The sequence below is a fragment of the Silene latifolia genome, chromosome 11 (genome assembly GCF_048544455.1).
Source record: "Silene latifolia isolate original U9 population chromosome 11, ASM4854445v1, whole genome shotgun sequence".
Lineage (NCBI taxonomy): Eukaryota > Viridiplantae > Streptophyta > Magnoliopsida > Caryophyllales > Caryophyllaceae > Silene > Silene latifolia.
Window position 1 is genome coordinate 183,478,943 of NC_133536.1, and position 8,881 is coordinate 183,487,823.

At 38.1% G+C, this 8,881-nt stretch overlaps 1 non-coding gene across 1 annotated transcript; it reads right to left on the minus strand.

Moving 5' to 3' along the window:
• Nucleotides 1-6,723: 6,723 nt before the first annotated feature.
• On the minus strand, nt 6,724-6,826 carry LOC141615807 (U6 spliceosomal RNA). The gene has a single exon (XR_012530203.1). It is a non-coding gene; the product is annotated as a U6 spliceosomal RNA (small nuclear RNA).
• Between the last annotated feature and the right edge of the window lie 2,055 nt (nt 6,827-8,881).

Sequence of the window (8,881 nt, forward strand, 5' to 3'; positions counted from 1 at the left end):
TCACGAGGTGTATTTGTAGAAAGTGAGTGAGTTTGGGAGGTTTGGTTTATTAAAAGATGAAACTACTTGTGATTTCCTTGGGTAATTAACGGTATTAAATGAATTCTGATTTCTAGAGATGTAAAAAGGGAGATGCAATTGTTTGAACATTAAACGTTGATTCTATGGACAGATTAGTGGCAAGTATTAGTGATAGCATAATAAGAGAAGATCCATGGTAAGAAAGAGTGAGATGATGTCGGTAGAAAATAATGGAATTTGAGTTTTGGAGCAACGAAGGGGTAACTGGATTTCTAAAGAGTTAGCTAGAAGGAATAAGGAGTTGGACTATTAATTGGTATTATTGAGTGTAAAGAGGAAAGAAGGATAAAATTAAGCTGAGGAAAATGTTCACCGGAGTTATGTGATATAAAGGTAAGGAATCATCGAAATGTGTGATAGTATCACGAGGATGTTAGCTAAAGGTTATATAGGAGTTTCAGGACAACATGATTGATAATGAGTTTCGAGGAATTAAGGGAGTAAGAAGTTGGTGGAGTATTGGCACGATACGAGATATTTAGTGGAGAGTTGGATGACAATACAAATAAGATGGTATTGGGAATAATGTTGAGATAATTTTGCGGATGGGTTTGATGTTCGTTATTTGGAATGTTAACCAAAAATAGGAGAAAAACCATGTTATGTTGATATGAGTGTAAGAGGTTGATATACGAGCAGTGGTGGCATTGTGGTGTTGTCACTAGTGGTTAAGAGTGATGGTATATTAGAAAGGTAGCAATTCTAAAGAGGTTGATTTGGTAGGGACCTGATTGTTGTGTATGATTGGGAGAAGGTATAAGATGTGGTTAGATGAGGCGGATGCTAATAGTTGAATAGTAAAGGTATGGTTATATTTGGCAGGAAGTGATGGTTGTGCGAATAGGGGAATATGTTATGAGGGGCATATGAGTTAAACTCGGGCGACAGGTAACCTTTATCGAGTGGTAACTTACGTGGTCAGGATTGACTAGTTGGTTGTGATTACGAGTCTATGTTATGTGTAAATGTTAGTGTGAGGTTCTGACCTCACAAGAAGTGGTATGGTGTGATAATTATAAAGTTGTTTTATGAATGTTCGGTAATATATATGTTGGACACGGTAATTTAATTGAATGATATCCAAAAGGGTAATAATTTGATTGATTTGACATGGCTAGTTATAATTTTATGTGTATTGATAACACATGTGTATTCCGTGAAATGGTAGAAATGATGTTCATGAGATGCTTATCTGTTTATCCATATAATATGTTGCGTGGTGATTTAATAAAGTCGATTTGAGTAAGTTTTTCTTGTCTGAGAAGTTATGCTGAGTTAGTATTTATGGGAATTGTATGAAATTGTGATGTCTATCGGTGTGGTTGTGGTGCCTCGGGTGGTGATCCGGGCACGGTACATAGTGCTGTGATGCGGGTATTTTTGCACTACGGTGTGGCTGTTGGTGGCGGTGTTGTGATGCCGTCACCGGTTGTGGTGGAGTAGGCGGGATGATTATGATTCGAGTTTCGAAAGTACATACCAGTTATACATAGATTGTTGTTTTGTTTGATGTTGCTCCCTGCGAGTTTCAGTTTGTGCAGATAGACAGTTGTCTATTAATTGATGTTTTCTTTACCATGTTAAGTTGGGAATGAGGTAGAATATGATATGAAATAGAGTTGTATATGTTTTCGTTGTTGTCATGTTATAGTGATATTCTGTTGATGGGACACGGTTGTGAGAGGTTGTTACAGTAATTTTGATCTTGTTTTCAGATGAGACATCGGTAGACATGGTAATGGAAAATGATTCGTGGAACATGTGTTGTAATGATCTGAAAGCGGCAGGTAGTTCATAATCTTTTGTTGAGACAGTGAGTGTAAGGTGTTTGGGGAATTAGTGTCATATTAAGTTGTGTATGAGTTTTACGGTAATGAAAGAAAGAACTTGAGGATCTAGTGTGCGTGTACGTAACGAGTACGGATCGTGAGTTATGCTTCTGGGAGATAAGTGCCTTACATAGAGAGGTATGTTGTTTGGCAGTAATAATGAAGAGTGGGTATGGTGATTTGCTACGAGTTTATGGTATAGGTTAGGTGCTATGCCGAATGAGTTGAGGAATGAGAAATGTTTATGTATGGGAGCCTTGGATATAAGAATGGTGAGTGTTTGGTTTATAGACGGTTATCTTTGACATGTGGTGGTACAGAGGGTAATGAGATATAGATATGGTTTGGGTATTAGTGAGTTACGAGGACGTAACATTTGTCTTAAGAGGAGTAGGATGCGATAAAACAGATTTTGATGGTTGTACATATGATAATATATTCGGAAGTTGAGTCTTGATGTAGAATATAAGATCGATTCGTGTTGTGGGTGATTTTATTAAAGGTCATGACCATGCTTGTAGTAGCGTGATGTTTAGGAGTGTGAGAATATTTCACTAGTGTTGACAGTTGGATGATGAGGTTACGAGTGTGAGTAAACTTCGAGGACGAAGTTCCTTTTAAGGGTGGTAGAATGTAACATTCCGTTTGATGTCTATGAGTGTCTTGGTATTGGATTTGATAGTTGATGATATTATGGAGCTAGCAGCATTAGAGGATGGTAGTTGGTTATGCATGGAGTTGGTGTCGTGAGAGATATATATGTGGTAGATACGATATAGTGAGTCATGTTGTGGAAGTAAACATAGTTGGTGGAGTGGGTGTCAAGAGTTCATGTTCTATGTTCGGTCGAGTTCTTGAGTCCTTAGCTAAGTTGTTGTGTCTTGGTCGAGTCGGTATGGTTGTTTTTATGTATGGGTTGAACTTCGGGGACGAAGTTCTTTTTAAGGAGGGAAGACCGTAATACTCCGTATTTATAAGTCTCTGGGTACTCTATCGAGTAGGCCTTACTCCGTCGAGTAAGGGTGAGTTGCGTTTTAAAATAGTTTCGACTGTTGGGTACTCGATCGAGTAACGTGGGTACTCGATCGAGTAAGGGGGCACTCGATCGAGTACCTTAGCTACTCGATCGAGTAGCCGGTTTTTCGGGGAGTTTTCTCGGGTTTTGTTAATTATGCGATTAAGGTATATAAGCTTTGTCGTCATTGTTCTAAATCACTTTTGCAAAACCTAAATTACTGTTTAAGAGAGAAAGCAAGCAAGTTCTTCATTCTAATCGCATAATTAGCAATCCCCGGAGTTTGGAAGGTCAGTTCGCGTCGTTGGTTATACCGTTGAGTTCCTTGCGTCGAGGGTAAGATCTATGTACCCTTTTTATTGTTTTTCCTTTGATTTGGTTAAACCCTAATTTAGAGATTTGGGGGTTTATGTGTAGTATGTGATTTGGTAGCCTCTATATGTTGTATGATAGGAGGAGGGTTCATAGAGGAAGCTTTTGACTCGGCGGTAGAGACCGTCGATTGTGTGCTTACCGGTAGGATTTCCTACTCGCATTAGTCCCATAGTGGGATGATTGTTGATGTGTTGAGATTGATCGTTTGTTATAGTAATTGTATTGTGACGGCTGTGATTGTGATTGTACCTTGTTGATAGATTCAGACGGTTGTTGATATTGTGATTGTGACTGGTTGCCTATGGTTCTCGAGATGCGTTCTCGGCTGAGTGGAGTCACTTGCGGGAGTGGCTTCACGCCCTGGTTTCGCCCTTCGTGGAACCTCCCACGGAAGGGGATGTGCACATTAATGAACATGGGTTTATCGCTCGGTATGAAGAGCGGGGATTTGGTGGGTACGGCTGCGGTCCCTCATCGGGTGGTCGGGTCCAAAGGTGGACGATCGGTGATTGAGATTGTTGGGATTGGTGTGATTGTATGTGTGACAGTGTGAGCTGTCTGTTTATCGGATTGTTGATATGTATATAAATTGTGTGATTAGTACTGACCCCGTTTAAATGTTTTGAAAACTGTGGTGAACCATTCGGGGGTGGTGAGCAGTTGCTTGGCAGGTATATCTTGGATACGCGTGGGGTCTAGCTGGGGATGGAGTCATCACATATCAGAGTCTTTAGTCTTCCGCTGTGTTTGTTAGGACAGTTCCTTTCTGTTGGTTTATAGTTTGAGAGCAGTTGTATTTTGCTTACAGTTGGTTTTGTTATGTAATCACTTAACTTGTTTAATAAAGTATGTTTCTTCATTGTCTTATGATTATCATGCCTCGGGTAACCGAGATGGTAGCATCTTTATACCTGAGTGGTCCTGGTAAGGCACTTGGAGTATGGGGGTGTTACAATAATCGCAGTTATCGTTTGAGTTTCTTAAAACTCATCCATTACTGTGTCATGTCCAAATAGGTTGTTGAGACAGCGTTGAACCCTATTAAAGTGAACTGGATCAACATAGTAATTGTCCATAGTTACTTATATGAGGTGACGTCTCTAAGTAACTAGAATGTGAGTCGATTGATGGCAAGTTCAAGTGATATAGGGTCATAAGAGATGACTAGTCGATCACATAGGCAGACTGTAAGGAACACTCTGTCGGGCAGTGATCGCTTATAGAGTTCTGGTAATTCATATAGCCTGGTCGTGGCAAGAGCTACTATAGTATTCTTTTGAGTCAATTTTTTTGACTAAAGACTGTTCGCCCAAGTTGGCACAGTCTCTGAGTGACTTTAAGTTATGCTCTATCTACGACTTTTGTAAACGAGGTCAAATGGGCATCTCTTGGGTCATGATGAGTTGTGGCTAAACAAAGGGAATAGTGCGATAGGAATTGTCCACCCCCTTGTCAGGGTTATTTAAAAATATTAGGGCCACTCGAGGAGTAGTGAACTGAAAATGCGTGGCCACGCTCAGAAGGTATCTACGGTAGATAATTCCGGTCAGACAGTTACTCTCCAGATCGAGGAAACCACTCTAGATATGATCAAATGTAAGTACGACCTGCAAGACACCTTGCATTGAGTGGGAGATTGTAATAGGACAAGAGAATTGGTGACGCACATTTTTCTCGGACAAGTGGGAGATCGTTAGAGGATCTATCCTCGACAATAGTGCGATCACATTAATAAAACTCATGATAAGAATACGTAAGGGGATGATTCATTTTTATACGTCAACTGATCAACATTAATCGGTAATGATTGGCTGACTAGAGTTTGACATTACTGTCGTTTGACGGTGGTGATCAGTTGATCCCTTAAGGTCACACCTAAAGGACGATTCCCTTAATAGATAAATTGATTAATTGTATATTGATACGGATTAATTAATTCCTTAAAATTGAACAATTTACATATGAGAGTGAGAATATGAATCTTATTGTAATTAGATTACATAAGATTCATTTTAGTAAATAAAATGTTTTATATTACTAAAACTTTGTTTATGAAACAATTAAATTAAGAATGATCGGTTAATTATAATTACAATTTGTTGTAGATTATATTAACTTAAACCATTTTATACACTTGTAATCATGAATTACTAGGAAATTGTTATATATAATTGAATTAATATATGTAATGATATTTAATTTTTAATTATGCATTAATATTATTAAATAACATGTTACATGTCACACATTATATGACAAAATGACAATTGACAAAAATAAAATGGACTACATATTACATATGAGCACCGGTTTTATGAGGATAATTAGGATGAAATGGTTAATTGTTTTTAATAGTTAAAAACATAATGATTACTATCCTATTATAGACTACACTCTAGTTTATATTGAGAAGAACAATTGAAAAAGCAAAATGGCATGCATTGGCTCTCTCATCCTCTCCCATCCCACAGGTTTTCCCCCTCTTTATTTGATAAGAATTGTTCTTATTTTTTTTTTTTTGCAAAAAGGTTATCATTTCATTCAGTTAAGAAAGAAATTACAAGGGTTTTTGCAAAGACTAACCACTATACAAAATCCTCAAAGACTAGCAACTATAAGCAAATAGCTCTTATGATGTGTCCACATTAGTAGACGAGTAGAAACTAGGAACTTAATCCTCCTAACAATGTCGTGTACAGTACTCTTTCTTCCTCTAAACAGACGGGAATTGCGTTCATTCCAAACTTGATAAACAGCTGCAGCCAAAGTAGTACTAAACCAAGCCATTCTCCAATTTTTCTTCCCTCCATTGCCAGCATGCTCAAGTTCAGAAAGTAAGCATGTACCAGCACGATTCACTCCCATCCAATTCATAAGCTGTTGCCAGATTTCCTGAGAAAAGGAGCAGTTGAAGAACAAGTGACCATGATCTTCCAGAGCAGCTTCACAAAGAGAGCATCTGTTCATCATATAAAAACCACGATACTGCATTTTATCCACAGTGGCTAGTTTCCCCTGAGCTGCCAAAGAGCAGATTATCCTATGACTAGGAACAAGGCGAGGATGAGTTAAGGCTTTAGCCCAAGGGCCAACCTGCACAGCTCCTCTCAGATAGCTATAAGCCATAGTGACTTTAAACTTTCCATGAGAACACCAACTACTCAGCAAAGAAGAAGCATTAGAAGTACTGCCTGTAAGAGCAACCAGCCTATCCCTCACAGTTAAGATCCCTTTAAGACTTGAGGAGAAGCTATCATGGGTTTGGATAGTCCAGACATCCGATTGCTTTGCAGAATATAAGCCTTGTGCCAGGAAGCCCAGCTCCCTTCAACAGTATGAGCCAACAAATGAAGCCATCTGCACTGCAAAGCATCATTCCATGTAGAAAGGTCCTTAATATTGAACCCACCTGCATCCCAATTTTAAAATTTGGACCATTTCTCGATTTATGCGTGTCATCCTTGCGCAGGGGCCATGCTAATCTTCTCTGTATCGTTCCAATTTTATCAGATGTCCCCGAAGGGACGAGAATTGTTCTTATTGATTTTTATTAATTCTTAGATTATTCACTTCTTACTCTTTCTCCTTTTTCCTCTCTAAAATAAGTTTTAGAAAATAAATTGTTCAAATCTAATATTATTTAGTTTACTAAAGTTAGTAATAAGAAATATTATTAAATTATATTTAAGGTCTCTAATTATATATATCTAGTTAATATATTAATTAGAATGAAGGGGTAGTATTGGTGCAATTGAAAGGAGATTCTCACACTATTGGGACAACGGGGATCATCCATTTACTTTGAGCTCAAGAACAAGTTAAGAAAGGTGTTCTTACTTGTTCCCTTAAAACTGTTTTCATCATTGTAAGGAACCTTATTCTTAGTTTTTCTATTTTATTATATTATGCAGGCATAAGATCAACATCTATTTTATGAGTAATTTAGATCTAAAATTAAAGGAGTTTAATTAGAGGGTTATAAAATCCTTTCAAATAAGTCCCAACTTTTGCATGCATAGAATTCATTTAGAAGAGGACCATAGGCCTACTGATGCGTGTCCAATATATGATGTTTTGCACCTCATTTCACACGCATTTCAAAGCTCAATTAGTAGTTTATTCTACTATTTTTCCTATTTCCGCCTACTTTCGTGTTTTTGTGTAATAATGCAGAAATGTGAAGAATCCAGCGGAAATCGAGCCAAATCTGTCCCTAAGTAATTAGCATTGCATTTGACATGGAGTAGTGACTCGAGAGATGAACTTGGTGCGCATTTTAAGGCCTGAAAGATGTATTTGCGAGAGTTTTAGAAGCGGATTGCCAGCTACAGTGGTCTATAGACTAACTTACATGGTCTATAGACCGTCAGAATGCTTCTCGACATTGCAGGCTGATTCAGATGGCTATATATATAGTTCTAGAGCAGATAATCGAGTGATTCCAATTGGAGGTGAAATGGCAGCTGTTTTAAGATCGGTGCGCGCTGCAGAATCCGTCAGAATGCAATTCTGTACAGCGCTCTTGGTCGATCGACTGGTCCAAGTGGTCGATCGACCACTCCACGAGTCTGACGAGAATTTAAAGACGAGAATTAGAAAGCCCATTGTATATTAGGTTTAGGGATAAGTATTACGTTATATTCGTATATAACGTAACTTGATGTATTCAGTTTGGCATTCAGTTTTAGATTATAAAATTTTAGGGTTCATTCATAAGCTTAATTTCCGTCAATAAAAGTTACTTTTGCTTTCGGTTTTAATCCTTTCTCTGCAATTCCATTCGGTATTTCTCCGTCCTTATATTCAATTTCATAGTTTTATTTCGTTCGTAGTATAGAATTGCTAGAATAGTTTCCCGAAAGCCAATTCATCGTCTCATGTTAATTGTTTGTTTAGCTATTTGAATCATGAATTCTATTGTTTTATTAGTAAATTTCGTTGTTGTTATTATTTCCAGTATGTGTAGCTAAACCCTTCATGCTAAGATGTAGGGGACCTATAGCGTAGATGGCGTAGAATTAGGCGACCTGAATTAGGGCATTGGTCGATCGACTAGCTTCTCTGGTCGATCGACTAGCTTCTCTGGTCGATCGACTGTGCCAGTTGGTCGATCGACTGCCTATAGTGGTCGATCGACTGACGCGTGTATGATTAGTACCGTTTTTAGATTATTAAGTGCAATATTTGACAACGAGACCGAGAGGGGACCTGTTAGATGCTTAGTATTGACCAACCCATTAAGATCGAGAGATAGGGGAGGGAAATAATTAATGAATTAGAACGACTAAATTGCTAAGATCGAAAGACAGGTAATTTAGGCTTTAAGAATCACTTTTTCAGTGCGAGAGCTAGCATTAGTGAGACTTAGGGGCTAGTAGCATAGGCCGAAAGGAGCTAATGGTTAACTTGGACCGAGAGGACTTGTTATTTACCCATCTACACGACTTTATTTCAGACTTACCTAGGATTTTGTGTCATCGCAGCTATAGTGAACCGAGCGTCTTAGCATTTCTTTTATTATCGTTTACATCCCTTATTACTTTTATTTGTTTATTTAGTTATTTTAAACTTAATACATATT